This window comes from Leiobunum rupestre, chromosome 11 (assembly GCF_980474605.1).
Source record: "Leiobunum rupestre chromosome 11, qqLeiRupe1.1.hap1, whole genome shotgun sequence".
NCBI classification, from domain to species: Eukaryota; Metazoa; Arthropoda; class Arachnida; order Opiliones; family Sclerosomatidae; genus Leiobunum; species Leiobunum rupestre.
This window is the reverse complement of record NC_143394.1, coordinates 15,423,140-15,449,554: the sequence shown is the minus strand read 5'-3', so window position 1 is coordinate 15,449,554 and position 26,415 is coordinate 15,423,140. Positions and strand designations below refer to the sequence as shown.

The following is a 26,415-nucleotide window of genomic DNA, read 5'->3' as shown; positions in this document are numbered from 1 at the left end:
GTGGTTCAAATCGGGCTCGACGGACATTTTTCATTACAACTTAATTTAACGCTCCTCATCCGTCGATAGCTCAGTTGGTAGAGCGGTGGACTGTAGAGGGCGATTAACAAAATATCCATAGTTTGCTGGTTGAAATCCGGCTCGACGGACATTTTTTTCATCGTTTATAATATTAAATAATTGAATTTAAATATAATTTCACTCTCCTCAACCGTCGATAGCTCAGTTGGTAGAGCGGTGGACTGTAGAGGGCGAGTGGCAGAGTTATCCAGAAGTCGGTGGTTCAAATCGGGCTCGACGGACATTTTTCATTACAACTTAATTTAACGCTCCTCATCCGTCGATAGCTCAGTTGGTAGAGCGGTGGACTGTAGAGGGCGATTAACAAAGTTATCCATAGGTCGCTGGTTCAAATCCGGCTCGACGGACATTTTTCATCGTTTATAATATTAATTAATTGAATTACAACATAATTTCTCGTTTCTCATCCGTCGATTGCTCAGTTGGTAGAGCGGTGGACTGTAGAGGGCGATTGACAAAGTTATCCATAGGTCGCTGGTTCAAATCTGGCTCGACGGACATTTTTCATTTAAACATAATTTCACGCTCCTCATCCGTCGATAGGTCAGTTGGTAGAGCGGTGGACTGTAGAGGGCGATTGACAAAGTTATCCATAGGTCGCTGGTTCAAATCGGGCTCGACGGACATTTTTCATTACAACATAATTTAACGCTTCTCATCCGTCGATAGCTCAGTTGGTAGAGCGGTGGACTGTAGAGGGCGATTAACAAAGTTATCCATAGGTCGCTGGTTCAAATCCGGCTCGACGGACATTTTTTTCATTGTTTATAATATTAAATAATTCAATTTAAATATAATTTCACGCTCCTCATCCGTCGATAGCTCAGTTGGTAGAGCGGTGGACTGTAGAGGGCGAGTGACAGAGTTCAAGAAGTCGGTGGTTCAAATCTGGCTCGACGGACATTTTTATTACAACATAATTTCACGCTCCTCATCCGTCGATAGCTCAGTTGGTAGAGCGGTGGACTGTAGAGGGCGATTAACAAAGTTATCCATAGGTCGCTGGTTCAAATCCGGCTTGACGGACATTTTTCATCGTTTATAATATTAATTAATTGAATTACAACATAATTTCTCGTTTCTCACCCTTCGATAGCTCAGTTGGTAGAGCGGTGGACTGTAGAGGGCGAGTGACAGAGTTATCCATAGGTCGGTGTTTCAAATCCGGCTCGACGGATATTTTTTTCGTCGTTTATAATATTAAATAATTGAATTTAAATATAATTTCACGCTCCTCATCCGTCGATAGCTCAGTTGGTAGAGCGGTGGACTGTAGAGGGCGATTAACAAAGTTATCCATAGGTCGCTGGTTCAAATCCGGCTCGACGGACATTATTTTCATCGTTTATAATATTAAATAATTGAATTTAAATATAATTTCACTCTCCTCAACCGTCGATAGCTCAGTTGGTAGAGCGGTGGACTGTAGAGGGCGAGTGGCAGAGTTATCCAGAAGTCGGTGGTTCAAATCGGGCTCGACGGACATTTTTCATTACAACATAATTTAACGCTCCTCATCCGTCGATAGCTCAGTTGGTAGAGAGGTGGACTGTAGAGGGCGATTAACAAAGTTATCCATAGATCGCTGGTTCAAATCCGGCTGGACGGACATTTTTTGCATCGTTTATAGTATTAAATAATTGAATTTAAATATAATTTAAAGCTCCTCATCCGTCGTTAGCTCAGTTGGTAGAGCGGTGGACTGTAGAGGGCGAGTGACAGAGTTATCCATAGGTCGGTGGTTCAAATCCGGCTCGACGGACACTTTTTTCGTCGTTTTTAATATTAAATATTTGAATTTAAATATAATTTGACGCTTCTCATCCGTCGATAGCTCAGTTGGTAGAGCGGTGGACTGTAGAGGGCGATTAACAAAGTTATCCATAGGTCGCTGGTTCAAATCCGGCTCGACGGACATTATTTTCATCGTTTATAATATTAAATAATTGAATTTAAATATAATTTCACTCTCCTCAACCGTCGATAGCTCAGTTGGTAGAGCGGTGGACTGTAGAGGGCGAGTGGCAGAGTTATCCAGAAGTCGGTGGTTCAAATCGGGGTCGACGGACATTTTTCATTACAACATAATTTAACGCTCCTCATCCGTCGATAGCTCAGTTGGTAGAGCGGTGGACTGTAGAGGGCGATTAACAAAGTTTTCCATAGGTCGGTGGTTCAAATCCGGCTCGACGGACACTTTTTTCGTCGTTTTTAATATTAAATATTTGAATTTAAATATAATTTCACGCTCCTCATCCGTCGATAGCTCAGTTGGTAGAGCGGTGGACTGTAGAGGGCGATTAACAAAGTTATCCATAGGTCGCTGGTTCAAATCCGGCTCGACGGACATTATTTTCATCGTTTATAATATTAAATAATTGAATTTAAATATAATTTCACTCTCCTCCTCCGTCGATAGCTCAGTTGGTAGAGCGGTGGACTGTAGAGGGCGAGTGGCAGAGTTATCCAGAAGTCGGTGGTTCAAATCGGGCTCGACGGACATTTTTCATTACAACATAATTTAACGCTCCTCATCCGTCGATAGCTCAGTTGGTAGAGCGGTGGACTGTAGAGGGCGATTAACAAAGTTATCCATAGGTCGCTGGTTCAAATCCGGCTCGACGGACATTTTTTGCATCGTTTATAGTATTAAATAATTGAATTTAAATATAATTTAACGCTCTTCATCCGTCGTTAGCTCAGTTGGTAGAGCGGTGGACTGTAGAGGGCGACTGACAGAGTTATCCAGAAGTCGGTGGTTCAAATCTGGCTCGTCGGACATTTTTCATTACATCATAATTTCACGCTCCTCGTCCATCAATATCTCAGTTGGCAGAGCGGTGGACTGTAGAGGGCGATTAACAAAATATCCATAGTTTGCTGGTTGAAATCCGGCTCGACGGACATTTTTTTCATCGTTTATAATATTAATTAATTGAATTAAAATATAAATTCACGCTCCTCATCCGTCGATTGCTCAGTTGGTAGAGCGGTGGACTGTAGAGGGCGATTGACAAAGTTATCCATAGGTCGCTGGTTCAAATCTGGCTCGACGGACATTTTTCATTAAAACATAATTTCACGCTCCTCGTCCGTCGATAGCTCAGTTGGTAGAGCGGTGGACTGTAGAGGGCGATTAACAAAGTTATCCATAGGTCGCTGGTTCAAATCCGGCTCGACGGACATTATTTTCATCGTTTATAATATTAAATAATTGAATTTAAATATAATTTCACTCTCCTCAACCGTCGATAGCTCAGTTGGTAGAGCGGTGGACTGTAGAGGGCGAGTGGCAGAGTTATCCAGAAGTCGGTGGTTCAAATCGGGCTCGACGGACATTTTTCATTACAACTTAATTTAACGCTCCTCATCCGTCGATAGCTCAGTTGGTAGAGCGGTGGACTGTAGAGGGCGATTAACAAAATATCCATAGTTTGCTGGTTGAAATCCGGCTCGACGGACATTTTTTTCATCGTTTATAATATTAATTAATTGAATTAAAATATAAATTCACGCTCCTCATCCGTCGATAGCTCAATTGGTAGAGCGGTGGACTGTAGAGAGCGATTGACAAAGTTATCCATAGGTCGCTGGTTCAAAACCGGCTCGACGGACATTTTTTTCATTGTTTATAATATTAAATAAATCAATTTCAATATAATTTCACGCTCCTCATCCGTCGATTGCTCAGTTGGTAGAGCGGTGGACTGTAGAGGGCGATTGACAAAGTTATCCATAGGTCGCTGGTTCAAAACCGGCTCGACGGACATTTTTTTCATTATTTATAATATTAAATAATTCAATTTAAATATAATTTCACGCTCCTCATCCGTCGATAGCTCAGTTGGTAGAGCGGTGGACTCTAGAGGGCGAGTGACAGAGTTATCCAGAAGTCGGTGGTTCAAATCTGGCTCGACGGACATTTTTATTACAACATAATTTCACGCTCCTCATCCGACGATAGCTCAGTTGGTAGAGCGGTGGACTGTAGAGGGCGATTAACAAAGTTATCCATAGGTCGCTGGTTCAAATCCGGCTCGACGGACATTTTTCATCGTTTATAATATTAATTAATTGAATTACAACATAATTTCTCGTTTCTCACCCTTCGATAGCTCAGTTGGTAGAGCGGTGGACTGTAGAGGGCGATTGACAAAATTATCCATAGGTCGCTGGTTCAAAACCGGCTCGACGGACATTTTTTTCATCGTTTATAATATTAAATAATTGAATTTAAATATAATTTCACGCTCCTCATCCGTCGATTGCTCAGTTGGTAGAGCGGTGGACTGTAGAGGGCGATTGACAAAGTTATCCATAGGTTGCTGGTTCAAATCTGGCTCGACGGACATTTTTCATTACAACATAATTTCACGCTCCTCATCCGTCGATAGCTCATTTGGTAGAGCGGTGGACTGTAGAGGGCGATTAACAAAGTTATCCATAGGTCGCTGGTTCAAATCCGGCTCGACGGACATTATTTTCATCGTTTATAATATTAAATAATTGAATTTAAATATAATTTCACTCTCCTCAACCGTCGATAGCTCAGTTGGTAGAGCGGTGGACTGTAGAGGGCGAGTGGCAGAGTTATCCAGAAGTCGGTGGTTCAAATCGGGCTCGACGGACATTTTTCATTACAACATAATTTAACGCTCCTCATCCGTCGATAGCTCAGTTGGTAGAGCGGTGGACTGTAGAGGGCGATTAACAAAGTTATCCATAGTTCGCTGGTTCAAATCCGGCTGGACGGACATTTTTTGCATCGTTTATAGTATTAAATAATTGAATTTAAATATAATTTAAAGCTCCTCATCCGTCGTTAGCTCAGTTGGTAGAGCGGTGGACTGTAGAGGGCGAGTGACAGAGTTATCCATAGGTCGGTGGTTCAAATCCGGCTCGACGGACACTTTTTTCGTCGTTTTTAATATTAAATATTTGAACTTAAATATAATTTCACGCTCCTCATCCGTCGATAGCTCAGTTGGTAGAGCGGTGGACTGTAGAGGGCGATTAACAAAGTTATCCATAGGTCGCTGGTTCAAATCCGGCTCGACGGACATTATTTTCATCGTTTATAATATTAAATAATTGAATTTAAATATAATTTCACTTTCCTCAACAGTCGATAGCTCAGTTGGTAGAGCGGTGGACTGTAGAGGGCGATTAACAAAGTTATCCATAGGTCGCTGGTTCAAAACCGGCTCGACGGACATTTTTTTCATCGTTTATAATATTAAATAATTGAATTTAAATATAATTTCACGCTCCTCATCCGTCGATTGCTCAGTTGGTAGAGCGGTGGACTGTAGAGGGCGATTGACAAAGTTATCCATAGGTTGCTGGTTCAAATCTGGCTCGACGAACATTTTTCATTACAACATAATTTCACGCTCCTCATCCGTCGATAGCTCAGTTGGTAGAGCGGTGGACTGTAGAGGGCGATTAACAAAGTTATCCATAGATCGCTGGTTCAAATCCGGCTGGACGGACATTTTTTGCATCGTTTATAGTATTAAATAATTGAATTTAAATATAATTTAAAGCTCCTCATCCGTCGTTAGCTCAGTTGGTAGAGCGGTGGACTGTAGAGGGCGAGTGACAGAGTTATCCATAGGTCGGTGGTTCAAATCCGGCTCGACGGACACTTTTTTCGTCGTTTTTAATATTAAATATTTGAATTTAAATATAATTTGACGCTCCTCATCCGTCGATAGCTCAGTTGGTAGAGCGGTGGACTGTAGAGGGCGAGTGGCAGAGTTATCCAGAAGTCGGTGGTTCAAATCGGGCTCGACGGACATTTTTCATTACAACATAATTTAACGCTCCTCATCCGTCGATAGCTCAGTTGGTAGAGCGGTGGACTGTAGAGGGCGATTAACAAAGTTATCCATAGGTCGCTGGTTCAAATCCGGCTCGACGGACATTTTTTGCATCGTTTATAGTATTAAATAATTGAATTTAAATATAATTTAACGCTCTTCATCCGTCGTTAGCTCAGTTGGTAGAGCGGTGGACTGTAGAGGGCGACTGACAGAGTTATCCAGAAGTCGGTGGTTCAAATCTGGCTCGTCGGACATTTTTCATTACATCATAATTTCACGCTCCTCGTCCATCAATATCTCAGTTGGCAGAGCGGTGGACTGTAGAGGGCGATTAACAAAATATCCATAGTTTGCTGGTTGAAATCCGGCTCGACGGACATTTTTTTCATCGTTTATAATATTAATTAATTGAATTAAAATATAAATTCACGCTCCTCATCCGTCGATTGCTCAGTTGGTAGAGCGGTGGACTGTAGAGGGCGATTGACAAAGTTATCCATAGGTCGCTGGTTCAAATCTGGCTCGACGGACATTTTTCATTAAAACATAATTTCACGCTCCTCGTCCGTCGATAGCTCAGTTGGTAGAGCGGTGGACTGTAGAGGGCGATTAACAAAGTTATCCATAGGTCGCTGGTTCAAATCCGGCTCGACGGACATTATTTTCATCGTTTATAATATTAAATAATTGAATTTAAATATAATTTCACTCTCCTCAACCGTCGATAGCTCAGTTGGTAGAGCGGTGGACTGTAGAGGGCGAGTGGCAGAGTTATCCAGAAGTCGGTGGTTCAAATCGGGCTCGACGGACATTTTTCATTACAACTTAATTTAACGCTCCTCATCCGTCGATAGCTCAGTTGGTAGAGCGGTGGACTGTAGAGGGCGATTAACAAAATATCCATAGTTTGCTGGTTGAAATCCGGCTCGACGGACATTTTTTTCATCGTTTATAATATTAATTAATTGAATTAAAATATAAATTCACGCTCCTCATCCGTCGATAGCTCAATTGGTAGAGCGGTGGACTGTAGAGAGCGATTGACAAAGTTATCCATAGGTCGCTGGTTCAAAACCGGCTCGACGGACATTTTTTTCATTGTTTATAATATTAAATAAATCAATTTCAATATAATTTCACGCTCCTCATCCGTCGATTGCTCAGTTGGTAGAGCGGTGGACTGTAGAGGGCGATTGACAAAGTTATCCATAGGTCGCTGGTTCAAAACCGGCTCGACGGACATTTTTTTCATTATTTATAATATTAAATAATTCAATTTAAATATAATTTCACGCTCCTCATCCGTCGATAGCTCAGTTGGTAGAGCGGTGGACTCTAGAGGGCGAGTGACAGAGTTATCCAGAAGTCGGTGGTTCAAATCTGGCTCGACGGACATTTTTATTACAACATAATTTCACGCTCCTCATCCGACGATAGCTCAGTTGGTAGAGCGGTGGACTGTAGAGGGCGATTAACAAAGTTATCCATAGGTCGCTGGTTCAAATCCGGCTCGACGGACATTTTTCATCGTTTATAATATTAATTAATTGAATTACAACATAATTTCTCGTTTCTCACCCTTCGATAGCTCAGTTGGTAGAGCGGTGGACTGTAGAGGGCGATTGACAAAATTATCCATAGGTCGCTGGTTCAAAACCGGCTCGACGGACATTTTTTTCATCGTTTATAATATTAAATAATTGAATTTAAATATAATTTCACGCTCCTCATCCGTCGATTGCTCAGTTGGTAGAGCGGTGGACTGTAGAGGGCGATTGACAAAGTTATCCATAGGTTGCTGGTTCAAATCTGGCTCGACGGACATTTTTCATTACAACATAATTTCACGCTCCTCATCCGTCGATAGCTCATTTGGTAGAGCGGTGGACTGTAGAGGGCGATTAACAAAGTTATCCATAGGTCGCTGGTTCAAATCCGGCTCGACGGACATTATTTTCATCGTTTATAATATTAAATAATTGAATTTAAATATAATTTCACTCTCCTCAACCGTCGATAGCTCAGTTGGTAGAGCGGTGGACTGTAGAGGGCGAGTGGCAGAGTTATCCAGAAGTCGGTGGTTCAAATCGGGCTCGACGGACATTTTTCATTACAACATAATTTAACGCTCCTCATCCGTCGATAGCTCAGTTGGTAGAGCGGTGGACTGTAGAGGGCGATTAACAAAGTTATCCATAGTTCACTGGTTCAAATCCGGCTGGACGGACATTTTTTGCATCGTTTATAGTATTAAATAATTGAATTTAAATATAATTTAAAGCTCCTCATCCGTCGTTAGCTCAGTTGGTAGAGCGGTGGACTGTAGAGGGCGAGTGACAGAGTTATCCATAGGTCGGTGGTTCAAATCCGGCTCGACGGACACTTTTTTCGTCGTTTTTAATATTAAATATTTGAACTTAAATATAATTTCACGCTCCTCATCCGTCGATAGCTCAGTTGGTAGAGCGGTGGACTGTAGAGGGCGATTAACAAAGTTATCCATAGGTCGCTGGTTCAAATCCGGCTCGACGGACATTATTTTCATCGTTTATAATATTAAATAATTGAATTTAAATATAATTTCACTTTCCTCAACAGTCGATAGCTCAGTTGGTAGAGCGGTGGACTGTAGAGGGCGATTAACAAAGTTATCCATAGGTCGCTGGTTCAAAACCGGCTCGACGGACATTTTTTTCATCGTTTATAATATTAAATAATTGAATTTAAATATAATTTCACGCTCCTCATCCGTCGATTGCTCAGTTGGTAGAGCGGTGGACTGTAGAGGGCGATTGACAAAGTTATCCATAGGTTGCTGGTTCAAATCTGGCTCGACGAACATTTTTCATTACAACATAATTTCACGCTCCTCATCCGTCGATAGCTCAGTTGGTAGAGCGGTGGACTGTAGAGGGCGATTAACAAAGTTATCCATAGGTCGCTGGTTCAAATCCGGCTCGACGGACATTATTTTCATCGTTTATAATATTAAATAATTGAATTTAAATATAATTTCACTCTCCTCAACCGTCGATAGCTCAGTTGGTAGAGCGGTGGACTGTAGAGGGCGAGTGGCAGAGTTATCCAGAAGTCGGTGGTTCAAATCGGGCTCGACGGACATTTTTCATTACAACATAATTTAACGCTCCTCATCCGTCGATAGCTCAGTTGGTAGAGCGGTGGACTGTAGAGGGCGATTAACAAAGTTATCCATAGATCGCTGGTTCAAATCCGGCTGGACGGACATTTTTTGCATCGTTTATAGTATTAAATAATTGAATTTAAATATAATTTAAAGCTCCTCATCCGTCGTTAGCTCAGTTGGTAGAGCGGTGGACTGTAGAGGGCGAGTGACAGAGTTATCCATAGGTCGGTGGTTCAAATCCGGCTCGACGGACACTTTTTTCGTCGTTTTTAATATTAAATATTTGAATTTAAATATAATTTGACGCTCCTCATCCGTCGATAGCTCAGTTGGTAGAGCGGTGGACTGTAGAGGGCGATTAACAAAGTTATCCATAGGTCGCTGGTTCAAATCCGGCTCGACGGACATTATTTTCATCGTTTATAATATTAAATAATTGAATTTAAATATAATTTCACTCTCCTCAACCGTCGATAGCTCAGTTGGTAGAGCGGTGGACTGTAGAGGGCGAGTGGCAGAGTTATCCAGAAGTCGGTGGTTCAAATCGGGGTCGACGGACATTTTTCATTACAACATAATTTAACGCTCCTCATCCGTCGATAGCTCAGTTGGTAGAGCGGTGGACTGAAGAGGGCGATTAACAAAGTTATCCATAGGTCGGTGGTTCAAATCCGGCTCGACGGACACTTTTTTCGTCGTTTTTAATATTAAATATTTGAATTTAAATATAATTTCACGCTCCTCATCCGTCGATAGCTCAGTTGGTAGAGCGGTGGACTGTAGAGGGCGATTAACAAAGTTATCCATAGGTCGCTGGTTCAAATCCGGCTCGACGGACATTATTTTCATCGTTTATAATATTAAATAATTGAATTTAAATATAATTTCACTCTCCTCCTCCGTCGATAGCTCAGTTGGTAGAGCGGTGGACTGTAGAGGGCGAGTGGCAGAGTTATCCAGAAGTCGGTGGTTCAAATCGGGCTCGACGGACATTTTTCATTACAACATAATTTAACGCTCCTCATCCGTCGATAGCTCAGTTGGTAGAGCGGTGGACTGTAGAGGGCGATTAACAAAGTTATCCATAGGTCGCTGGTTCAAATCCGGCTCGACGGACATTTTATGCATCGTTTATAGTATTAAATAATTGAATTTAAATATAATTTAACGCTCTTCATCCGTCGTTAGCTCAGTTGGTAGAGCGGTGGACTGTAGAGGGCGACTGACAGAGTTATCCAGAAGTCGGTGGTTCAAATCTGGCTCGTCGGACATTTTTAATTACATCATAATTTCACGCTCCTCGTCCATCAATATCTCAGTTGGCAGAGCGGTGGACTGTAGAGGGCGATTAACAAAATATCCATAGTTTGCTGGTTGAAATCCGGCTCGACGGACATTTTTTTCATCGTTTATAATATTAATTAATTGAATTAAAATATAAATTCACGCTCCTCATCCGTCGATTGCTCAGTTGGTAGAGCGGTGGACTGTAGAGGGCGATTGACAAAGTTATCCATAGGTCGCTGGTTCAAATCTGGCTCGACGGACATTTTTCATTAAAACATAATTTCACGCTCCTCATCCGTCGATAGCTCAGTTGGTAGAGCGGTGGACTGTAGAGGGCGATTAACAAAGTTATCCATAGGTCGCTGGTTCAAATCCGGCTCGACGGACATTATTTTCATCGTTTATAATATTAAATAATTGAATTTAAATATAATTTCACTCTCCTCAACCGTCGATAGCTCAGTTGGTAGAGCGGTGGACTGTAGAGGGCGAGTGGCAGAGTTATCCAGAAGGCGGTGGTTCAAATCGGGCTCGACGGACATTTTTCATTACAACTTAATTTAACGCTCCTCATCCGTCGATAGCTCAGTTGGTAGAGCGGTGGACTGTAGAGGGCGATTAACAAAATATCCATAGTTTGCTGGTTGAAATCCGGCTCGACGGACATTTTTTTCATCGTTTATAATATTAAATAATTGAATTTAAATATAATTTCACTCTCCTCAACCGTCGATAGCTCAGTTGGTAGAGCGGTGGACTGTAGAGGGCGAGTGGCAGAGTTATCCAGAAGTCGGTGGTTCAAATCGGGCTCGACGGACATTTTTCATTACAACATAATTTAACGCTCCTCATCCGTCGATAGCTCAGTTGGTAGAGCGGTGGACTGTAGAGGGCGATTAACAAAGTTATCCATAGGTCGCTGGTTCAAATCCGGCTCGACGGACATTTTTTGCATCGTTTATAGTATTAAATAATTGAATTTAAATATAATTTAACGCTCTTCATCCGTCGTTAGCTCAGTTGGTAGAGCGGTGGACTGTAGAGGGCGACTGACAGAGTTATCCAGAAGTCGGTGGTTCAAATCTGGCTCGTCGGACATTTTTAATTACATCATAATTTCACGCTCCTCGTCCATCAATATCTCAGTTGGCAGAGCGGTGGACTGTAGAGGGCGATTAACAAAATATCCATAGTTTGCTGGTTGAAATCCGGCTCGACGGACATTTTTTTCATCGTTTATAATATTAATTAATTGAATTAAAATATAAATTCACGCTCCTCATCCGTCGATTGCTCAGTTGGTAGAGCGGTGGACTGTAGAGGGCGATTGACAAAGTTATCCATAGGTCGCTGGTTCAAATCTGGCTCGACGGACATTTTTCATTAAAACATAATTTCACGCTCTTCATCCGTCGATAGCTCAGTTGGTAGAGCGGTGGACTGTAGAGGGCGATTAACAAAGTTATCCATAGGTCGCTGGTTCAAATCCGGCTCGACGGACATTATTTTCATCGTTTATAATATTAAATAATTGAATTTAAATATAATTTCACTCTCCTCAACCGTCGATAGCTCAGTTGGTAGAGCGGTGGACTGTAGAGGGCGAGTGGCAGAGTTTTCCAGAAGTCGGTGGTTCAAATCGGGCTCGACGGACATTTTTCACTACAACTTAATTTAACGCTCTTCATCCGTCGATAGCTCAGTTGGTAGAGCGGTGGACTGTAGAGGGCGATTAACAAAATATCCATAGTTTGCTGGTTGAAAACCGGCTCGACGGACATTTTTTTCATCGTTTATAATATTAAATAATTGAATTTAAATATAATTTCACTCTCCTCAACCGTCGATAGCTCAGTTGGTAGAGCGGTGGACTGTAGAGGGCGAGTGGCAGAGTTATCCAGAAGTCGGTGGTTCAAATCGGGCTCGACGAACATTTTTCATTACAACATAATTTCACGCTCCTCATCCGTCGATAGCTCAGTTGGTAGAGCGGTGGACTGTAGAGGGCGATTAACAAAGTTATCCATAGGTCGCTGGTTCAAATCCGGCTCGACGGACATTATTTTCATCGTTTATAATATTAAATAATTGAATTTAAATATAATTTCACTCTCCTCAACCGTCGATAGCTCAGTTGGTAGAGCGGTGGACTGTAGAGGGCGAGTGGCAGAGTTATCCAGAAGTCGGTGGTTCAAATCGGGCTCGACGGACATTTTTCATTACAACATAATTTAACGCTCCTCATCCGTCGATAGCTCAGTTGGTAGAGCGGTGGACTGTAGAGGGCGATTAACAAAGTTATCCATAGATCGCTGGTTCAAATCCGGCTGGACGGACATTTTTTGCATCGTTTATAGTATTAAATAATTGAATTTAAATATAATTTAAAGCTCCTCATCCGTCGTTAGCTCAGTTGGTAGAGCGGTGGACTGTAGAGGGCGAGTGACAGAGTTATCCATAGGTCGGTGGTTCAAATCCGGCTCGACGGACACTTTTTTCGTCGTTTTTAATATTAAATATTTGAATTTAAATATAATTTCACGCTCCTCATCCGTCGATAGCTCAGTTGGTAGAGCGGTGGACTGTAGAGGGCGATTAACAAAGTTATCCATAGGTCGCTGGTTCAAATCCGGCTCGACGGACATTATTTTCATCGTTTATAATATTAAATAATTGAATTTAAATATAATTTCACTCTCCTCCTCCGTCGATAGCTCAGTTGGTAGAGCGGTGGACTGTAGAGGGCGAGTGGCAGAGTTATCCAGAAGTCGGTGGTTCAAATCGGGCTCGACGGACATTTTTCATTACAACATAATTTAACGCTCCTCATCCGTCGATAGCTCAGTTGGTAGAGCGGTGGACTGTAGAGGGCGATTAACAAAGTTATCCATAGGTCGCTGGTTCAAATCCGGCTCGACGGACATTTTATGCATCGTTTATAGTATTAAATAATTGAATTTAAATATAATTTAACGCTCTTCATCCGTCGTTAGCTCAGTTGGTAGAGCGGTGGACTGTAGAGGGCGACTGACAGAGTTATCCAGAAGTCGGTGGTTCAAATCTGGCTCGTCGGACATTTTTAATTACATCATAATTTCACGCTCCTCGTCCATCAATATCTCAGTTGGCAGAGCGGTGGACTGTAGAGGGCGATTAACAAAATATCCATAGTTTGCTGGTTGAAATCCGGCTCGACGGACATTTTTTTCATCGTTTATAATATTAATTAATTGAATTAAAATATAAATTCACGCTCCTCATCCGTCGATTGCTCAGTTGGTAGAGCGGTGGACTGTAGAGGGCGATTGACAAAGTTATCCATAGGTCGCTGGTTCAAATCTGGCTCGACGGACATTTTTCATTAAAACATAATTTCACGCTCCTCATCCGTCGATAGCTCAGTTGGTAGAGCGGTGGACTGTAGAGGGCGATTAACAAAGTTATCCATAGGTCGCTGGTTCAAATCCGGCTCGACGGACATTATTTTCATCGTTTATAATATTAAATAATTGAATTTAAATATAATTTCACTCTCCTCAACCGTCGATAGCTCAGTTGGTAGAGCGGTGGACTGTAGAGGGCGAGTGGCAGAGTTATCCAGAAGGCGGTGGTTCAAATCGGGCTCGACGGACATTTTTCATTACAACTTAATTTAACGCTCCTCATCCGTCGATAGCTCAGTTGGTAGAGCGGTGGACTGTAGAGGGCGATTAACAAAATATCCATAGTTTGCTGGTTGAAATCCGGCTCGACGGACATTTTTTTCATCGTTTATAATATTAAATAATTGAATTTAAATATAATTTCACTCTCCTCAACCGTCGATAGCTCAGTTGGTAGAGCGGTGGACTGTAGAGGGCGAGTGGCAGAGTTATCCAGAAGTCGGTGGTTCAAATCGGGCTCGACGGACATTTTTCATTACAACATAATTTAACGCTCCTCATCCGTCGATAGCTCAGTTGGTAGAGCGGTGGACTGTAGAGGGCGATTAACAAAGTTATCCATAGGTCGCTGGTTCAAATCCGGCTCGACGGACATTTTTTGCATCGTTTATAGTATTAAATAATTGAATTTAAATATAATTTAACGCTCTTCATCCGTCGTTAGCTCAGTTGGTAGAGCGGTGGACTGTAGAGGGCGACTGACAGAGTTATCCAGAAGTCGGTGGTTCAAATCTGGCTCGTCGGACATTTTTAATTACATCATAATTTCACGCTCCTCGTCCATCAATATCTCAGTTGGCAGAGCGGTGGACTGTAGAGGGCGATTAACAAAATATCCATAGTTTGCTGGTTGAAATCCGGCTCGACGGACATTTTTTTCATCGTTTATAATATTAATTAATTGAATTAAAATATAAATTCACGCTCCTCATCCGTCGATTGCTCAGTTGGTAGAGCGGTGGACTGTAGAGGGCGATTGACAAAGTTATCCATAGGTCGCTGGTTCAAATCTGGCTCGACGGACATTTTTCATTAAAACATAATTTCACGCTCTTCATCCGTCGATAGCTCAGTTGGTAGAGCGGTGGACTGTAGAGGGCGATTAATAAAGTTATCCATAGGTCGCTGGTTCAAATCCGGCTCGACGGACATTATTTTCATCGTTTATAATATTAAATAATTGAATTTAAATATAATTTCACTCTCCTCAACTGTCGATAGCTCAGTTGGTAGAGCGGTGGACTGTAGAGGGCGAGTGGCAGAGTTTTCCAGAAGTCGGTGGTTCAAATCGGGCTCGACGGACATTTTTCACTACAACTTAATTTAACGCTCCTCATCCGTCGATAGCTCAGTTGGTAGAGCGGTGGACTGTAGAGGGCGATTAACAAAATATCCATAGTTTGCTGGTTGAAAACCGGCTCGACGGACATTTTTTTCATCGTTTATAATATTAAATAATTGAATTTAAATATAATTTCACTCTCCTCAACCGTCGATAGCTCAGTTGGTAGAGCGGTGGACTGTAGAGGGCGAGTGGCAGAGTTATCCAGAAGTCGGTGGTTCAAATCGGGCTCGACGGACATTTTTCATTACAACTTAATTTAACGCTCCTCATCCGTCGATAGCTCAGTTGGTAGAGCGGTGGACTGTAGAGGGCGATTAACAAAATATCCATAGTTTGCTGGTTGAAATCCGGCTCGACGGACATTTTTTTCATCGTTTATAATATTAATTAATTGAATTAAAATATAAATTCACGCTCCTCATCCGTCGATAGCTCAATTGGTAGAGCGGTGGACTGTAGAGAGCGATTGACAAAGTTATCCATAGGTCGCTGGTTCAAAACCGGCTCGACGGACATTTTTTTCATTGTTTATAATATTAAATAAATCAATTTCAATATAATTTCACGCTCCTCATCCGTCGATTGCTCAGTTGGTAGAGCGGTGGACTGTAGAGGGCGATTGACAAAGTTATCCATAGGTCGCTGGTTCAAAACCGGCTCGACGGACATTTTTTTCATTATTTATAATATTAAATAATTCAATTTAAATATAATTTCACGCTCCTCATCCGTCGATAGCTCAGTTGGTAGAGCGGTGGACTGTAGAGGGCGAGTGACAGAGTTATCCAGAAGTCGGTGGTTCAAATCTGGCTCGACGGACATTTTTATTACAACATAATTTCACGCTCCTCATCCGTCGATAGCTCAGTTGGTAGAGCGGTGGACTGTAGAGGGCGATTAACAAAGTTATCCATAGGTCGCTGGTTCAAAACCGGCTCGACGGACATTTTTTTCATCGTTTATAATATTAAATAATTGAATTTAAATATAATTTCACGCTCCTCATCCGTCGATTGCTCAGTTGGTAGAGCGGTGGACTGTAGAGGGCGATTGACAAAGTTATCCATAGGTCGCTGGTTCAAATCTGGCTCGACGGACATTTTTCATTAAAACATAATTTCACGCTCCTCATCCGTCGATAGCTCAGTTGGTAGAGCGGTGGACTGTAGAGGGCGATTAACAAAATATCCATAGTTTGCTGGTTGAAATCCGGCTCGACGGACATTTTTTTCATCGTTTATAATATTAAATAATTGAATTTAAATATAATTTCACGCTCCTCATCCGTCGATTGCTCAGTTGGTAGAGCGGTGGACTGTAGAGGGCGATTAACAAAGTTATCCATAGGTCGGTGGTTCAAATCCGGCTCGACGGGCATTATTTTCATCGTTTATAATATTAAATAATTGAATTTAAATATATTTTCACTCTCCTCATCCGTCGATAGCTCAGTTGGTAGAGCGGTGGACTGTAGAGGGCGAGTGACAGAGTTATCCATAGGTCGGTGGTTCAAATCCGGCTCGACGGACACTTTTTTCGTCGTTTTTAATATTAAATATTTGAATTTAAATATAATTTGACGCTCCTCATCCGTCGTTAGCTCAGTTGGTAGAGCGGTGGACTGTAGAGGGCGATTAACAAAGTTATCCATAGGTCGCTGGTTCAAATCCGGCTCGACGGACATTATTTTCATCGTTTATAATATTAAATAATTGAATTTAAATATAATTTCACTCTCCTCAACCGTCGATAGCTCAGTTGGTAGAGCGGTGGACTGTAGAGGGCGAGTGGCAGAGTTATCCAGAAGTCGGTGGTTCAAATCGGGGTCGACGGACATTTTTCATTACAACATAATTTAACGCTCCTCATCCGTCGATAGCTCAGTTGGTAGAGCGGTGGACTGTAGAGGGCGAGTGACAGAGTTATCCATAGGTCGGTGGTTCAAATCCGGCTCGACGGACACTTTTTTCGTCGTTTTTAATATTAAATATTTGAATTTAAATATAATTTCACGCTCCTCATCCGTCGATAGCTCAGTTGGTAGAGCGGTGGACTGTAGAGGGCGATTAACAAAATATCCATAGTTTGCTGGTTGAAATCCGGCTCGACGGACATTTTTTTCATCGTTTATAATATTAATTAATTGAATTAAAATATAAATTCACGCTCCTCATCCGTCGATAGCTCAATTGGTAGAGCGGTGGACTGTAGAGAGCGATTGACAAAGTTATCCATAGGTCGCTTGTTCAAAACCGGCTCGACGGACATTTTTTTCATTGTTTATAATATTAAATAAATCAATTTCAATATAATTTCACGCTCCTCATCCGTCGATTGCTCAGTTGGTAGAGCGGTGGACTGTAGAGGGCGATTGACAAAGTTATCCATAGGTCGCTGGTTCAAAACCGGCTCGACGGACATTTTTTCATTATTTATAATATTAAATAATTCAATTTAAATATAATTTCACGCTCCTCATCCGTCGATAGCTCAGTTGGTAGAGCGGTGGACTGTAGAGGGCGAGTGACAGAGTTATCCAGAAGTCGGTGGTTCAAATCTGGCTCGACGGACATTTTTATTACAACATAATTTCACGCTCTTCATCCGTCGATAGCTCAGTTGGTAGAGCGGTGGACTGTAGAGGGCGATTAACAAAGTTATCCATAGGTCGCTGGTTCAAATCCGGCTCGACGGACATTTTTCATCGTTTATAATATTAATTAATTGAATTACAACATAATTTCTCGTTTCTCACCCTTCGATAGCTCAGTTGGTAGAGCGGTGGACTGTAGAGGGCGATTGACAAAATTATCCATAGGTCGCTGGTTCAAAACCGGCTCGACGGACATTTTTTTCATCGTTTATAATATTAAATAATTGAATTTAAATATAATTTCACGCTCCTCATCCGTCGATTGCTCAGTTGGTAGAGCGGTGGACTGTAGAGGGCGATTGACAAAGTTATCCATAGGTCGCTGGTTCAAATCTGGCTCGACGGACATTTTTCATTAAAACATAATTTCACGCTCCTCATCCGTCGATAGCTCAGTTGGTAGAGCGGTGGACTGTAGAGGGCGATTAACAAAGTTATCCATAGATCGCTGGTTCAAATCCGGCTGGACGGACACTTTTTTCGTCGTTTTTAATATTAAATATTTGAATTTAAATATAATTTCACGCTCCTCATCCGTCGATAGCTCAGTTGGTAGAGCGGTGGACTGTAGAGGGCGATTAACAAAGTTATCCATAGGTCGGTGGTTCAAATCCGGCTCGACGGGCATTATTTTCATCGTTTATAATATTAAATAATTGAATTTAAATATATTTTCACTCTCCTCATCCGTCGATAGCTCAGTTGGTAGAGCGGTGGACTGTAGAGGGCGAGTGACAGAGTTATCCATAGGTCGGTGGTTCAAATCCGGCTCGACGGACACTTTTTTCGTCGTTTTTAATATTAAATATTTGAATTTAAATATAATTTGACGCTCCTCATCCGTCGATAGCTCAGTTGGTAGAGCGGTGGACTGTAGAGGGCGATTAACAAAGTTATCCATAGGTCGCTGGTTCAAATCCGGCTCGACGGACATTATTTTCATCGTTTATAATATTAAATAATTGAATTTAAATATAATTTCACTCTCCTCAACCGTCGATAGCTCAGTTGGTAGAGCGGTGGACTGTAGAGGGCGAGTGGCAGAGTTATCCAGAAGTCGGTGGTTCAAATCGGGGTCGACGGACATTTTTCATTACAACATAATTTAACGCTCCTCATCCGTCGATAGCTCAGTTGGTAGAGCGGTGGACTGTAGAGGGCGATTAACAAAGTTATCCATAGGTCGGTGGTTCAAATCCGGCTCGACGGACACTTTTTTCGTCGTTTTTAATATTAAATATTTGAATTTAAATATAATTTCACGCTCCTCATCCGTCGATAGCTCAGTTGGTAGAGCGGTGGACTGTAGAGGGCGATTAACAAAGTTATCCATAGGTCGGTGGTTCAAATCCGGCTCGACGGACACTTTTTTCGTCGTTTTTAATATTAAATATTTGAATTTAAATATAATTTCACGCTCTTCATCCGTCGATAGCTCAGTTGGTAGAGCGGTGGACTGTAGAGGGCGATTAACAAAGTTATCCATAGGTCGCTGGTTCAAATCCGGCTCGACGGACATTTTTCATCGTTTATAATATTAATTAATTGAATTACAACATAATTTCTCGTTTCTCACCCTTCGATAGCTCAGTTGGTAGAGCGGTGGACTGTAGAGGGCGATTGACAAAATTATCCATAGGTCGCTGGTTCAAAACCGGCTCGACGGACATTTTTTTCATCGTTTATAATATTAAATAATTGAATTTAAATATAATTTCACGCTCCTCATCCGTCGATTGCTCAGTTGGTAGAGCGGTGGACTGTAGAGGGCGATTGACAAAGTTATCCATAGGTCGCTGGTTCAAATCTGGCTCGACGGACATTTTTCATTAAAACATAATTTCACGCTCCTCATCCGTCGATAGCTCAGTTGGTAGAGCGGTGGACTGTAGAGGGCGATTAACAAAGTTATCCATAGATCGCTGGTTCAAATCCGGCTGGACGGACACTTTTTTCGTCGTTTTTAATATTAAATATTTGAATTTAAATATAATTTCACGCTCCTCATCCGTCGATAGCTCAGTTGGTAGAGCGGTGGACTGTAGAGGGCGATTAACAAAGTTATCCATAGGTCGGTGGTTCAAATCCGGCTCGACGGGCATTATTTTCATCGTTTATAATATTAAATAATTGAATTTAAATATATTTTCACTCTCCTCATCCGTCGATAGCTCAGTTGGTAGAGCGGTGGACTGTAGAGGGCGAGTGACAGAGTTATCCATAGGTCGGTGGTTCAAATCCGGCTCGACGGACACTTTTTTCGTCGTTTTTAATATTAAATATTTGAATTTAAATATAATTTGACGCTCCTCATCCGTCGATAGCTCAGTTGGTAGAGCGGTGGACTGTAGAGGGCGATTAACAAAGTTATCCATAGGTCGCTGGTTCAAATCCGGCTCGACGGACATTATTTTCATCGTTTATAATATTAAATAATTGAATTTAAATATAATTTCACTCTCCTCAACCGTCGATAGCTCAGTTGGTAGAGCGGTGGACTGTAGAGGGCGAGTGGCAGAGTTATCCAGAAGTCGGTGGTTCAAATCGGGGTCGACGGACATTTTTCATTACAACATAATTTAACGCTCCTCATCCGTCGATAGCTCAGTTGGTAGAGCGGTGGACTGTAGAGGGCGATTAACAAAGTTATCCATAGGTCGGTGGTTCAAATCCGGCTCGACGGACACTTTTTTCGTCGTTTTTAATATTAAATATTTGAATTTAAATATAATTTCACGCTCCTCATCCGTCGATAGCTCAGTTGGTAGAGCGGTGGACTGTAGAGGGCGGTTAACAAAGTTATCCATAGGTCGCTGGTTCAAATCCGGCTCGACGGACATTATTTTCATCGTTTATAATATTAAATAATTGAATTTAAATATAATTTCACTCTCCTCCTCCGTCGATAGCTCAGTTGGTAGAGCGGTGGACTGTAGAGGGCGAGTGGCAGAGTTATCCAGAAGTCGGTGGTTCAAATCGGGCTCGACGGACATTTTTCATTACAACATAATTTAACGCTCCTCATCCGTCGATAGCTCAGTTGGTAGAGCGGTGGACTGTAGAGGGCGATTAACAAAGTTATCCATAGGTCGCTGGTTCAAATCCGGCTCGACGGACATTTTTTGCATCGTTTATAGTATTAAATAATTGAATTTAAATATAATTTAACGCTCTTCATCCGTCGTTAGCTCAGTTGGTAGAGCGGTGGACTGTAGAGGGCGACTGACAGAGTTATCCAGAAGTCGGTGGTTCAAATCTGGCTCGACGGACATTTTTATTACAACATAATTTCACGCTCCTCATCCGTCGATAGCTCAGTTGGTAGAGCGGTGGACTGTAGAGGGCGATTAACAAAGTTATCCATAGGTCGCTGGTTCAAATCCGGCTCGACGGACATTTTTCATCGTTTATAATATTAATTAATTGAATTACAACATAATTTCTCGTTTCTCACCCTTCGATAGCTCAGTTGGTAGAGCGGTGGACTGTAGAGGGCGATTGACAAAATTATCCATAGGTCGCTGGTTCAAAACCGGCTCGACGGACATTTTTTTCATCGTTTATAATATTAAATAATTGAATTTAAATATAATTTCACGCTCCTCATCCGTCGATTGCTCAGTTGGTAGAGCGGTGGACTGTAGAGGGCGATTGGCAAAGTTATCCATAGGTCGCTGGTTCAAATCTGGCTCGACGGACATTTTTCATTAAAACATAATTTCACGCTCCTCATCCGTCGATAGCTCAGTTGGTAGAGCGGTGGACTGTAGAGGGCGATTAACAAAGTTATCCATAGATCGCTGGTTCAAATCCGGCTGGACGGACACTTTTTTCGTCGTTTTTAATATTAAATATTTGAATTTAAATATAATTTCACGCTCCTCATCCGTCGATAGCTCAGTTGGTAGAGCGGTGGACTGTAGAGGGCGATTAACAAAGTTATCCATAGGTCGCTGGTTCAAAACCGGCTCGACGGACATTTTTTTCATCGTTTATAATATTAAATAATTGAATTTAAATATAATTTCACGCTCCTCATCCGTCGATTGCTCAGTTGGTAGAGCGGTGGACTGTAGAGGGCGATTAACAATGTTATCCATAGGTCGGTGGTTCAAATCCGGCTCGACGGGCATTATTTTCATCGTTTATAATATTAAATAATTGAATTTAAATATATTTTCACTCTCCTCATCCGTCGATAGCTCAGTTGGTAGAGCGGTGGACTGTAGAGGGCGAGTGACAGAGTTATCCATAGGTCGGTGGTTCAAATCCGGCTCGACGGACACTTTTTTCGTCGTTTTTAATATTAAATATTTGAATTTAAATATAATTTGACGCTCCTCATCCGTCGATAGCTCAGTTGGTAGAGCGGTGGACTGTAGAGGGCGATTAACAAAGTTATCCATAGGTCGCTGGTTCAAATCCGGCTCGACGGACATTATTTTCATCGTTTATAATATTAAATAATTGAATTTAAATATAATTTCACTCTCCTCAACCGTCGATAGCTCAGTTGGTAGAGCGGTGGACTGTAGAGGGCGAGTGGCAGAGTTATCCAGAAGTCGGTGGTTCAAATCGGGGTCGACGGACATTTTTCATTACAACATAATTTAACGCTCCTCATCCGTCGATAGCTCAGTTGGTAGAGCGGTGGACTGTAGAGGGCGATTAACAAAGTTATCCATAGGTCGCTGGTTCAAATCCGGCTCGACGGACATTATTTTCATCGTTTATAATATTAAATAATTGAATTTAAATATAATTTCACTCTCCTCAACCGTCGATAGCTCAGTTGGTAGAGCGGTGGACTGTAGAGGGCGAGTGGCAGAGTTATCCAGAAGTCGGTGGTTCAAATCGGGCTCGACGGACATTTTTCATTACAACATAATTTAACGCTCCTCATCCGTCGATAGCTCAGTTGGTAGAGCGGTGGACTGTAGAGGGCGATTAACAAAGTTATCCATAGGTCGCTGGTTCAAATCCGGCTCGACGGACATTTTTTGCATCGTTTATAGTATTAAATAATTGAATTTAAATATAATTTAACGCTCTTCATCCGTCGTTAGCTCAGTTGGTAGAGCGGTGGACTGTAGAGGGCGACTGACAGAGTTATCCAGAAGTCGGTGGTTCAAATCTGGCTCGACGGACATTTTTATTACAACATAATTTCACGCTCCTCATCCGTCGATAGCTCAGTTGGTAGAGCGGTGGACTGTAGAGGGCGATTAACAAAGTTATCCATAGGTCGCTGGTTCAAATCCGGCTCGACGGACATTTTTCATCGTTTATAATATTAATTAATTGAATTACAACATAATTTCTCGTTTCTCACCCTTCGATAGCTCAGTTGGTAGAGCGGTGGACTGTAGAGGGCGATTGACAAAATTATCCATAGGTCGCTGGTTCAAAACCGGCTCGACGGACATTTTTTTCATCGTTTATAATATTAAATAATTGAATTTAAATATAATTTCACGCTCCTCATCCGTCGATTGCTCAGTTGGTAGAGCGGTGGACTGTAGAGGGCGATTGGCAAAGTTATCCATAGGTCGCTGGTTCAAATCTGGCTCGACGGACATTTTTCATTAAAACATAATTTCACGCTCCTCATCCGTCGATAGCTCAGTTGGTAGAGCGGTGGACTGTAGAGGGCGATTAACAAAGTTATCCATAGATCGCTGGTTCAAATCCGGCTGGACGGACACTTTTTTCGTCGTTTTTAATATTAAATATTTGAATTTAAATATAATTTCACGCTCCTCATCCGTCGATAGCTCAGTTGGTAGAGCGGTGGACTGTAGAGGGCGATTAACAAAGTTATCCATAGGTCGCTGGTTCAAAACCGGCTCGACGGACATTTTTTTCATCGTTTATAATATTAAATAATTGAATTTAAATATAATTTCACGCTCCTCATCCGTCGATTGCTCAGTTGGTAGAGCGGTGGACTGTAGAGGGCGATTAACAATGTTATCCATAGGTCGGTGGTTCAAATCCGGCTCGACGGGCATTATTTTCATCGTTTATAATATTAAATAATTGAATTTAAATATATTTTCACTCTCCTCATCCGTCGATAGCTCAGTTGGTAGAGCGGTGGACTGTAGAGGGCGAGTGACAGAGTTATCCATAGGTCGGTGGTTCAAATCCGGCTCGACGGACACTTTTTTCGTCGTTTTTAATATTAAATATTTGAATTTAAATATAATTTGACGCTCCTCATCCGTCGATAGCTCAGTTGGTAGAGCGGTGGACTGTAGAGGGCGATTAACAAAGTTATCCATAGGTCGCTGGTTCAAATCCGGCTCGACGGACATTATTTTCATCGTTTATAATATTAAATAATTGAATTTAAATATAATTTCACTCTCCTCAACCGTCGATAGCTCAGTTGGTAGAGCGGTGGACTGTAGAGGGCGAGTGGCAGAGTTATCCAGAAGTCGGTGGTTCAAATCGGGGTCGACGGACATTTTTCATTACAACATAATTTAACGCTCCTCATCCGTCGATAGCTCAGTTGGTAGAGCGGTGGACTGTAGAGGGCGATTAACAAAGTTATCCATAGGTCGGTGGTTCAAATCCGGCTCGACGGACACTTTTTTCGTCGTTTTTAATATTAAATATTTGAATTTAAATATAATTTCACGCTCCTCATCCGTCGATAGCTCAGTTGGTAGAGCGGTGGACTGTAGAGGGCGGTTAACAAAGTTATCCATAGGTCGCTGGTTCAAATCCGGCTCGACGGACATTATTTTCATCGTTTATAATATTAAATAATTGAATTTAAATATAATTTCACTCTCCTCCTCCGTCGATAGCTCAGTTGGTAGAGCGGTGGACTGTAGAGGGCGAGTGGCAGAGTTATCCAGAAGTCGGTGGTTCAAATCGGGCTCGACGGACATTTTTCATTACAACATAATTTAACGCTCCTCATCCGTCGATAGCTCAGTTGGTAGAGCGGTGGACTGTAGAGGGCGATTAACAAAGTTATCCATAGGTCGCTGGTTCAAATCCGGCTCGACGGACATTTTTTGCATCGTTTATAGTATTAAATAATTGAATTTAAATATAATTTAACGCTCTTCATCCGTCGTTAGCTCAGTTGGTAGAGCGGTGGACTGTAGAGGGCGAGTGGCAGAGTTATCCAGAAGTCGGTGGTTCAAATCGGGCTCGACGGACATTTTTCATTACAACTTAATTTAACGCTCCTCATCCGTCGATAGCTCAGTTGGTAGAGCGGTGGACTGTAGAGGGCGATTAACAAAATATCCATAGTTTGCTGGTTGAAATCCGGCTCGACGGACATTTTTTTCATCGTTTATAATATTAATTAATTGAATTAAAATATAAATTCACGCTCCTCATCCGTCGATTGCTCAGTTGGTAGAGCGGTGGACTGTAGAGGGCGATTGACAAAGTTATCCATAGGTCGCTGGTTCAAATCTGGCTCGACGGACATTTTTCATTAAAACATAATTTCACGCTCCTCATCCGTCGATAGCTCAGTTGGTAGAGCGGTGGACTGTAGAGGGCGATTAACAAAGTTATCCATAGGTCGCTGGTTCAAATCCGGCTCGACGGACATTATTTTCATCGTTTATAATATTAAATAATTGAATTTAAATATAATTTCACTCTCCTCAACCGTCGATAGCTCAGTTGGTAGAGCGGTGGACTGTAGAGGGCGAGTGGCAGAGTTATCCAGAAGTCGGTGGTTCAAATCGGGCTCGACGGACATTTTTCATTACAACTTAATTTAACGCTCCTCATCCGTCGATAGCTCAGTTGGTAGAGCGGTGGACTGTAGAGGGCGATTAACAAAATATCCATAGTTTGCTGGTTGAAATCCGGCTCGACGGACATTTTTTTCATCGTTTATAATATTAAATAATTGAATTTAAATATAATTTCACTCTCCTCAACCGTCGATAGCTCAGTTGGTAGAGCGGTGGACTGTAGAGGGCGAGTGGCAGAGTTATCCAGAAGTCGGTGGTTCAAATCGGGCTCGACGGACATTTTTCATTACAACTTAATTTAACGCTCCTCATCCGTCGATAGCTCAGTTGGTAGAGCGGTGGACTGTAGAGGGCGATTAACAAAATATCCATAGTTTGCTGGTTGAAATCCGGCTCGACGGACATTTTTTTCATCGTTTATAATATTAATTAATTGAATTAAAATATAAATTCACGCTCCTCATCCGTCGATAGCTCAATTGGTAGAGCGGTGGACTGTAGAGAGCGATTGACAAAGTTATCCATAGGTCGCTGGTTCAAAACCGGCTCGACGGACATTTTTTTCATTGTTTATAATATTAAATAAATCAATTTCAATATAATTTCACGCTCCTCATCCGTCGATTGCTCAGTTGGTAGAGCGGTGGACTGTAGAGGACGATTGACAAAGTTATCCATAGGTCGCTGGTTCAAAACCGGCTCGACGGACATTATTTTCATCGTTTATAATATTAAATAATTGAATTTAAATATAATTTCACTCTCCTCAACCGTCGATAGCTCAGTTGGTAGAGCGGTGGACTGTAGAGGGCGAGTGGCAGAGTTATCCAGAAGTCGGTGGTTCAAATCGGGGTCGACGGACATTTTTCATTACAACATAATTTAACGCTCCTCATCCGT

General features: G+C 41.9%; 47 non-coding genes across 47 annotated transcripts; all 47 read left to right on the top strand.

Annotated features, from left to right (window-relative positions):
- The first annotated feature begins 337 nt into the window (after positions 1–337).
- TRNAY-GUA (transfer RNA tyrosine (anticodon GUA)) lies at positions 338–428 on the top strand. The gene is given in 2 exon segments: positions 338–374; positions 393–428. It is a non-coding gene; the product is annotated as a tRNA-Tyr (tRNA).
- Positions 429–740: 312 nt separating this feature from the next.
- TRNAY-GUA (transfer RNA tyrosine (anticodon GUA)) lies at positions 741–831 on the top strand. The gene is given in 2 exon segments: positions 741–777; positions 796–831. It is a non-coding gene; the product is annotated as a tRNA-Tyr (tRNA).
- A 185-nt stretch (positions 832–1,016) lies between these two features.
- TRNAY-GUA (transfer RNA tyrosine (anticodon GUA)) lies at positions 1,017–1,107 on the top strand. Its single transcript is given in 2 exon segments — positions 1,017–1,053; positions 1,072–1,107. It is a non-coding gene; the product is annotated as a tRNA-Tyr (tRNA).
- A 213-nt stretch (positions 1,108–1,320) lies between these two features.
- Positions 1,321–1,411, top strand: TRNAY-GUA (transfer RNA tyrosine (anticodon GUA)). Its single transcript is given in 2 exon segments — positions 1,321–1,357; positions 1,376–1,411. It is a non-coding gene; the product is annotated as a tRNA-Tyr (tRNA).
- A 494-nt stretch (positions 1,412–1,905) lies between these two features.
- Positions 1,906–1,996, top strand: TRNAY-GUA (transfer RNA tyrosine (anticodon GUA)). The gene is given in 2 exon segments: positions 1,906–1,942; positions 1,961–1,996. It is a non-coding gene; the product is annotated as a tRNA-Tyr (tRNA).
- A 341-nt stretch (positions 1,997–2,337) lies between these two features.
- Positions 2,338–2,428, top strand: TRNAY-GUA (transfer RNA tyrosine (anticodon GUA)). Its single transcript is given in 2 exon segments — positions 2,338–2,374; positions 2,393–2,428. It is a non-coding gene; the product is annotated as a tRNA-Tyr (tRNA).
- Positions 2,429–2,616: 188 nt separating this feature from the next.
- Positions 2,617–2,707, top strand: TRNAY-GUA (transfer RNA tyrosine (anticodon GUA)). The gene is given in 2 exon segments: positions 2,617–2,653; positions 2,672–2,707. It is a non-coding gene; the product is annotated as a tRNA-Tyr (tRNA).
- Positions 2,708–3,173: 466 nt separating this feature from the next.
- On the top strand, positions 3,174–3,264 carry TRNAY-GUA (transfer RNA tyrosine (anticodon GUA)). Its single transcript is given in 2 exon segments — positions 3,174–3,210; positions 3,229–3,264. It is a non-coding gene; the product is annotated as a tRNA-Tyr (tRNA).
- A 340-nt stretch (positions 3,265–3,604) lies between these two features.
- Positions 3,605–3,695, top strand: TRNAY-GUA (transfer RNA tyrosine (anticodon GUA)). Its single transcript is given in 2 exon segments — positions 3,605–3,641; positions 3,660–3,695. It is a non-coding gene; the product is annotated as a tRNA-Tyr (tRNA).
- A 1,355-nt stretch (positions 3,696–5,050) lies between these two features.
- TRNAY-GUA (transfer RNA tyrosine (anticodon GUA)) lies at positions 5,051–5,141 on the top strand. Its single transcript is given in 2 exon segments — positions 5,051–5,087; positions 5,106–5,141. It is a non-coding gene; the product is annotated as a tRNA-Tyr (tRNA).
- A 773-nt stretch (positions 5,142–5,914) lies between these two features.
- On the top strand, positions 5,915–6,005 carry TRNAY-GUA (transfer RNA tyrosine (anticodon GUA)). The gene is given in 2 exon segments: positions 5,915–5,951; positions 5,970–6,005. It is a non-coding gene; the product is annotated as a tRNA-Tyr (tRNA).
- A 466-nt stretch (positions 6,006–6,471) lies between these two features.
- TRNAY-GUA (transfer RNA tyrosine (anticodon GUA)) lies at positions 6,472–6,562 on the top strand. Its single transcript is given in 2 exon segments — positions 6,472–6,508; positions 6,527–6,562. It is a non-coding gene; the product is annotated as a tRNA-Tyr (tRNA).
- A 340-nt stretch (positions 6,563–6,902) lies between these two features.
- TRNAY-GUA (transfer RNA tyrosine (anticodon GUA)) lies at positions 6,903–6,993 on the top strand. The gene is given in 2 exon segments: positions 6,903–6,939; positions 6,958–6,993. It is a non-coding gene; the product is annotated as a tRNA-Tyr (tRNA).
- A 1,355-nt stretch (positions 6,994–8,348) lies between these two features.
- Positions 8,349–8,439, top strand: TRNAY-GUA (transfer RNA tyrosine (anticodon GUA)). Its single transcript is given in 2 exon segments — positions 8,349–8,385; positions 8,404–8,439. It is a non-coding gene; the product is annotated as a tRNA-Tyr (tRNA).
- A 341-nt stretch (positions 8,440–8,780) lies between these two features.
- Positions 8,781–8,871, top strand: TRNAY-GUA (transfer RNA tyrosine (anticodon GUA)). The gene is given in 2 exon segments: positions 8,781–8,817; positions 8,836–8,871. It is a non-coding gene; the product is annotated as a tRNA-Tyr (tRNA).
- Positions 8,872–9,365: 494 nt separating this feature from the next.
- Positions 9,366–9,456, top strand: TRNAY-GUA (transfer RNA tyrosine (anticodon GUA)). Its single transcript is given in 2 exon segments — positions 9,366–9,402; positions 9,421–9,456. It is a non-coding gene; the product is annotated as a tRNA-Tyr (tRNA).
- A 341-nt stretch (positions 9,457–9,797) lies between these two features.
- TRNAY-GUA (transfer RNA tyrosine (anticodon GUA)) lies at positions 9,798–9,888 on the top strand. Its single transcript is given in 2 exon segments — positions 9,798–9,834; positions 9,853–9,888. It is a non-coding gene; the product is annotated as a tRNA-Tyr (tRNA).
- A 188-nt stretch (positions 9,889–10,076) lies between these two features.
- TRNAY-GUA (transfer RNA tyrosine (anticodon GUA)) lies at positions 10,077–10,167 on the top strand. The gene is given in 2 exon segments: positions 10,077–10,113; positions 10,132–10,167. It is a non-coding gene; the product is annotated as a tRNA-Tyr (tRNA).
- Positions 10,168–10,633: 466 nt separating this feature from the next.
- TRNAY-GUA (transfer RNA tyrosine (anticodon GUA)) lies at positions 10,634–10,724 on the top strand. Its single transcript is given in 2 exon segments — positions 10,634–10,670; positions 10,689–10,724. It is a non-coding gene; the product is annotated as a tRNA-Tyr (tRNA).
- Positions 10,725–11,190: 466 nt separating this feature from the next.
- TRNAY-GUA (transfer RNA tyrosine (anticodon GUA)) lies at positions 11,191–11,281 on the top strand. Its single transcript is given in 2 exon segments — positions 11,191–11,227; positions 11,246–11,281. It is a non-coding gene; the product is annotated as a tRNA-Tyr (tRNA).
- A 466-nt stretch (positions 11,282–11,747) lies between these two features.
- TRNAY-GUA (transfer RNA tyrosine (anticodon GUA)) lies at positions 11,748–11,838 on the top strand. Its single transcript is given in 2 exon segments — positions 11,748–11,784; positions 11,803–11,838. It is a non-coding gene; the product is annotated as a tRNA-Tyr (tRNA).
- A 466-nt stretch (positions 11,839–12,304) lies between these two features.
- On the top strand, positions 12,305–12,395 carry TRNAY-GUA (transfer RNA tyrosine (anticodon GUA)). The gene is given in 2 exon segments: positions 12,305–12,341; positions 12,360–12,395. It is a non-coding gene; the product is annotated as a tRNA-Tyr (tRNA).
- Positions 12,396–12,889: 494 nt separating this feature from the next.
- On the top strand, positions 12,890–12,980 carry TRNAY-GUA (transfer RNA tyrosine (anticodon GUA)). The gene is given in 2 exon segments: positions 12,890–12,926; positions 12,945–12,980. It is a non-coding gene; the product is annotated as a tRNA-Tyr (tRNA).
- Positions 12,981–13,168: 188 nt separating this feature from the next.
- Positions 13,169–13,259, top strand: TRNAY-GUA (transfer RNA tyrosine (anticodon GUA)). Its single transcript is given in 2 exon segments — positions 13,169–13,205; positions 13,224–13,259. It is a non-coding gene; the product is annotated as a tRNA-Tyr (tRNA).
- Positions 13,260–13,725: 466 nt separating this feature from the next.
- TRNAY-GUA (transfer RNA tyrosine (anticodon GUA)) lies at positions 13,726–13,816 on the top strand. Its single transcript is given in 2 exon segments — positions 13,726–13,762; positions 13,781–13,816. It is a non-coding gene; the product is annotated as a tRNA-Tyr (tRNA).
- A 466-nt stretch (positions 13,817–14,282) lies between these two features.
- On the top strand, positions 14,283–14,373 carry TRNAY-GUA (transfer RNA tyrosine (anticodon GUA)). The gene is given in 2 exon segments: positions 14,283–14,319; positions 14,338–14,373. It is a non-coding gene; the product is annotated as a tRNA-Tyr (tRNA).
- A 466-nt stretch (positions 14,374–14,839) lies between these two features.
- TRNAY-GUA (transfer RNA tyrosine (anticodon GUA)) lies at positions 14,840–14,930 on the top strand. Its single transcript is given in 2 exon segments — positions 14,840–14,876; positions 14,895–14,930. It is a non-coding gene; the product is annotated as a tRNA-Tyr (tRNA).
- Positions 14,931–15,548: 618 nt separating this feature from the next.
- On the top strand, positions 15,549–15,639 carry TRNAY-GUA (transfer RNA tyrosine (anticodon GUA)). Its single transcript is given in 2 exon segments — positions 15,549–15,585; positions 15,604–15,639. It is a non-coding gene; the product is annotated as a tRNA-Tyr (tRNA).
- Positions 15,640–15,979: 340 nt separating this feature from the next.
- On the top strand, positions 15,980–16,070 carry TRNAY-GUA (transfer RNA tyrosine (anticodon GUA)). Its single transcript is given in 2 exon segments — positions 15,980–16,016; positions 16,035–16,070. It is a non-coding gene; the product is annotated as a tRNA-Tyr (tRNA).
- Positions 16,071–17,730: 1,660 nt separating this feature from the next.
- On the top strand, positions 17,731–17,821 carry TRNAY-GUA (transfer RNA tyrosine (anticodon GUA)). Its single transcript is given in 2 exon segments — positions 17,731–17,767; positions 17,786–17,821. It is a non-coding gene; the product is annotated as a tRNA-Tyr (tRNA).
- Positions 17,822–18,619: 798 nt separating this feature from the next.
- Positions 18,620–18,710, top strand: TRNAY-GUA (transfer RNA tyrosine (anticodon GUA)). Its single transcript is given in 2 exon segments — positions 18,620–18,656; positions 18,675–18,710. It is a non-coding gene; the product is annotated as a tRNA-Tyr (tRNA).
- Positions 18,711–19,204: 494 nt separating this feature from the next.
- Positions 19,205–19,295, top strand: TRNAY-GUA (transfer RNA tyrosine (anticodon GUA)). The gene is given in 2 exon segments: positions 19,205–19,241; positions 19,260–19,295. It is a non-coding gene; the product is annotated as a tRNA-Tyr (tRNA).
- Positions 19,296–20,093: 798 nt separating this feature from the next.
- On the top strand, positions 20,094–20,184 carry TRNAY-GUA (transfer RNA tyrosine (anticodon GUA)). The gene is given in 2 exon segments: positions 20,094–20,130; positions 20,149–20,184. It is a non-coding gene; the product is annotated as a tRNA-Tyr (tRNA).
- A 341-nt stretch (positions 20,185–20,525) lies between these two features.
- Positions 20,526–20,616, top strand: TRNAY-GUA (transfer RNA tyrosine (anticodon GUA)). Its single transcript is given in 2 exon segments — positions 20,526–20,562; positions 20,581–20,616. It is a non-coding gene; the product is annotated as a tRNA-Tyr (tRNA).
- A 188-nt stretch (positions 20,617–20,804) lies between these two features.
- TRNAY-GUA (transfer RNA tyrosine (anticodon GUA)) lies at positions 20,805–20,895 on the top strand. Its single transcript is given in 2 exon segments — positions 20,805–20,841; positions 20,860–20,895. It is a non-coding gene; the product is annotated as a tRNA-Tyr (tRNA).
- A 187-nt stretch (positions 20,896–21,082) lies between these two features.
- Positions 21,083–21,173, top strand: TRNAY-GUA (transfer RNA tyrosine (anticodon GUA)). The gene is given in 2 exon segments: positions 21,083–21,119; positions 21,138–21,173. It is a non-coding gene; the product is annotated as a tRNA-Tyr (tRNA).
- Positions 21,174–21,665: 492 nt separating this feature from the next.
- TRNAY-GUA (transfer RNA tyrosine (anticodon GUA)) lies at positions 21,666–21,756 on the top strand. Its single transcript is given in 2 exon segments — positions 21,666–21,702; positions 21,721–21,756. It is a non-coding gene; the product is annotated as a tRNA-Tyr (tRNA).
- Positions 21,757–22,124: 368 nt separating this feature from the next.
- Positions 22,125–22,215, top strand: TRNAY-GUA (transfer RNA tyrosine (anticodon GUA)). The gene is given in 2 exon segments: positions 22,125–22,161; positions 22,180–22,215. It is a non-coding gene; the product is annotated as a tRNA-Tyr (tRNA).
- A 188-nt stretch (positions 22,216–22,403) lies between these two features.
- On the top strand, positions 22,404–22,494 carry TRNAY-GUA (transfer RNA tyrosine (anticodon GUA)). The gene is given in 2 exon segments: positions 22,404–22,440; positions 22,459–22,494. It is a non-coding gene; the product is annotated as a tRNA-Tyr (tRNA).
- Positions 22,495–22,682: 188 nt separating this feature from the next.
- Positions 22,683–22,773, top strand: TRNAY-GUA (transfer RNA tyrosine (anticodon GUA)). Its single transcript is given in 2 exon segments — positions 22,683–22,719; positions 22,738–22,773. It is a non-coding gene; the product is annotated as a tRNA-Tyr (tRNA).
- A 187-nt stretch (positions 22,774–22,960) lies between these two features.
- Positions 22,961–23,051, top strand: TRNAY-GUA (transfer RNA tyrosine (anticodon GUA)). Its single transcript is given in 2 exon segments — positions 22,961–22,997; positions 23,016–23,051. It is a non-coding gene; the product is annotated as a tRNA-Tyr (tRNA).
- Positions 23,052–23,543: 492 nt separating this feature from the next.
- TRNAY-GUA (transfer RNA tyrosine (anticodon GUA)) lies at positions 23,544–23,634 on the top strand. Its single transcript is given in 2 exon segments — positions 23,544–23,580; positions 23,599–23,634. It is a non-coding gene; the product is annotated as a tRNA-Tyr (tRNA).
- A 368-nt stretch (positions 23,635–24,002) lies between these two features.
- On the top strand, positions 24,003–24,093 carry TRNAY-GUA (transfer RNA tyrosine (anticodon GUA)). Its single transcript is given in 2 exon segments — positions 24,003–24,039; positions 24,058–24,093. It is a non-coding gene; the product is annotated as a tRNA-Tyr (tRNA).
- Positions 24,094–24,434: 341 nt separating this feature from the next.
- On the top strand, positions 24,435–24,525 carry TRNAY-GUA (transfer RNA tyrosine (anticodon GUA)). Its single transcript is given in 2 exon segments — positions 24,435–24,471; positions 24,490–24,525. It is a non-coding gene; the product is annotated as a tRNA-Tyr (tRNA).
- A 188-nt stretch (positions 24,526–24,713) lies between these two features.
- On the top strand, positions 24,714–24,804 carry TRNAY-GUA (transfer RNA tyrosine (anticodon GUA)). Its single transcript is given in 2 exon segments — positions 24,714–24,750; positions 24,769–24,804. It is a non-coding gene; the product is annotated as a tRNA-Tyr (tRNA).
- A 466-nt stretch (positions 24,805–25,270) lies between these two features.
- Positions 25,271–25,361, top strand: TRNAY-GUA (transfer RNA tyrosine (anticodon GUA)). Its single transcript is given in 2 exon segments — positions 25,271–25,307; positions 25,326–25,361. It is a non-coding gene; the product is annotated as a tRNA-Tyr (tRNA).
- Positions 25,362–25,979: 618 nt separating this feature from the next.
- TRNAY-GUA (transfer RNA tyrosine (anticodon GUA)) lies at positions 25,980–26,070 on the top strand. Its single transcript is given in 2 exon segments — positions 25,980–26,016; positions 26,035–26,070. It is a non-coding gene; the product is annotated as a tRNA-Tyr (tRNA).
- The last annotated feature ends 345 nt before the right edge of the window (positions 26,071–26,415 follow it).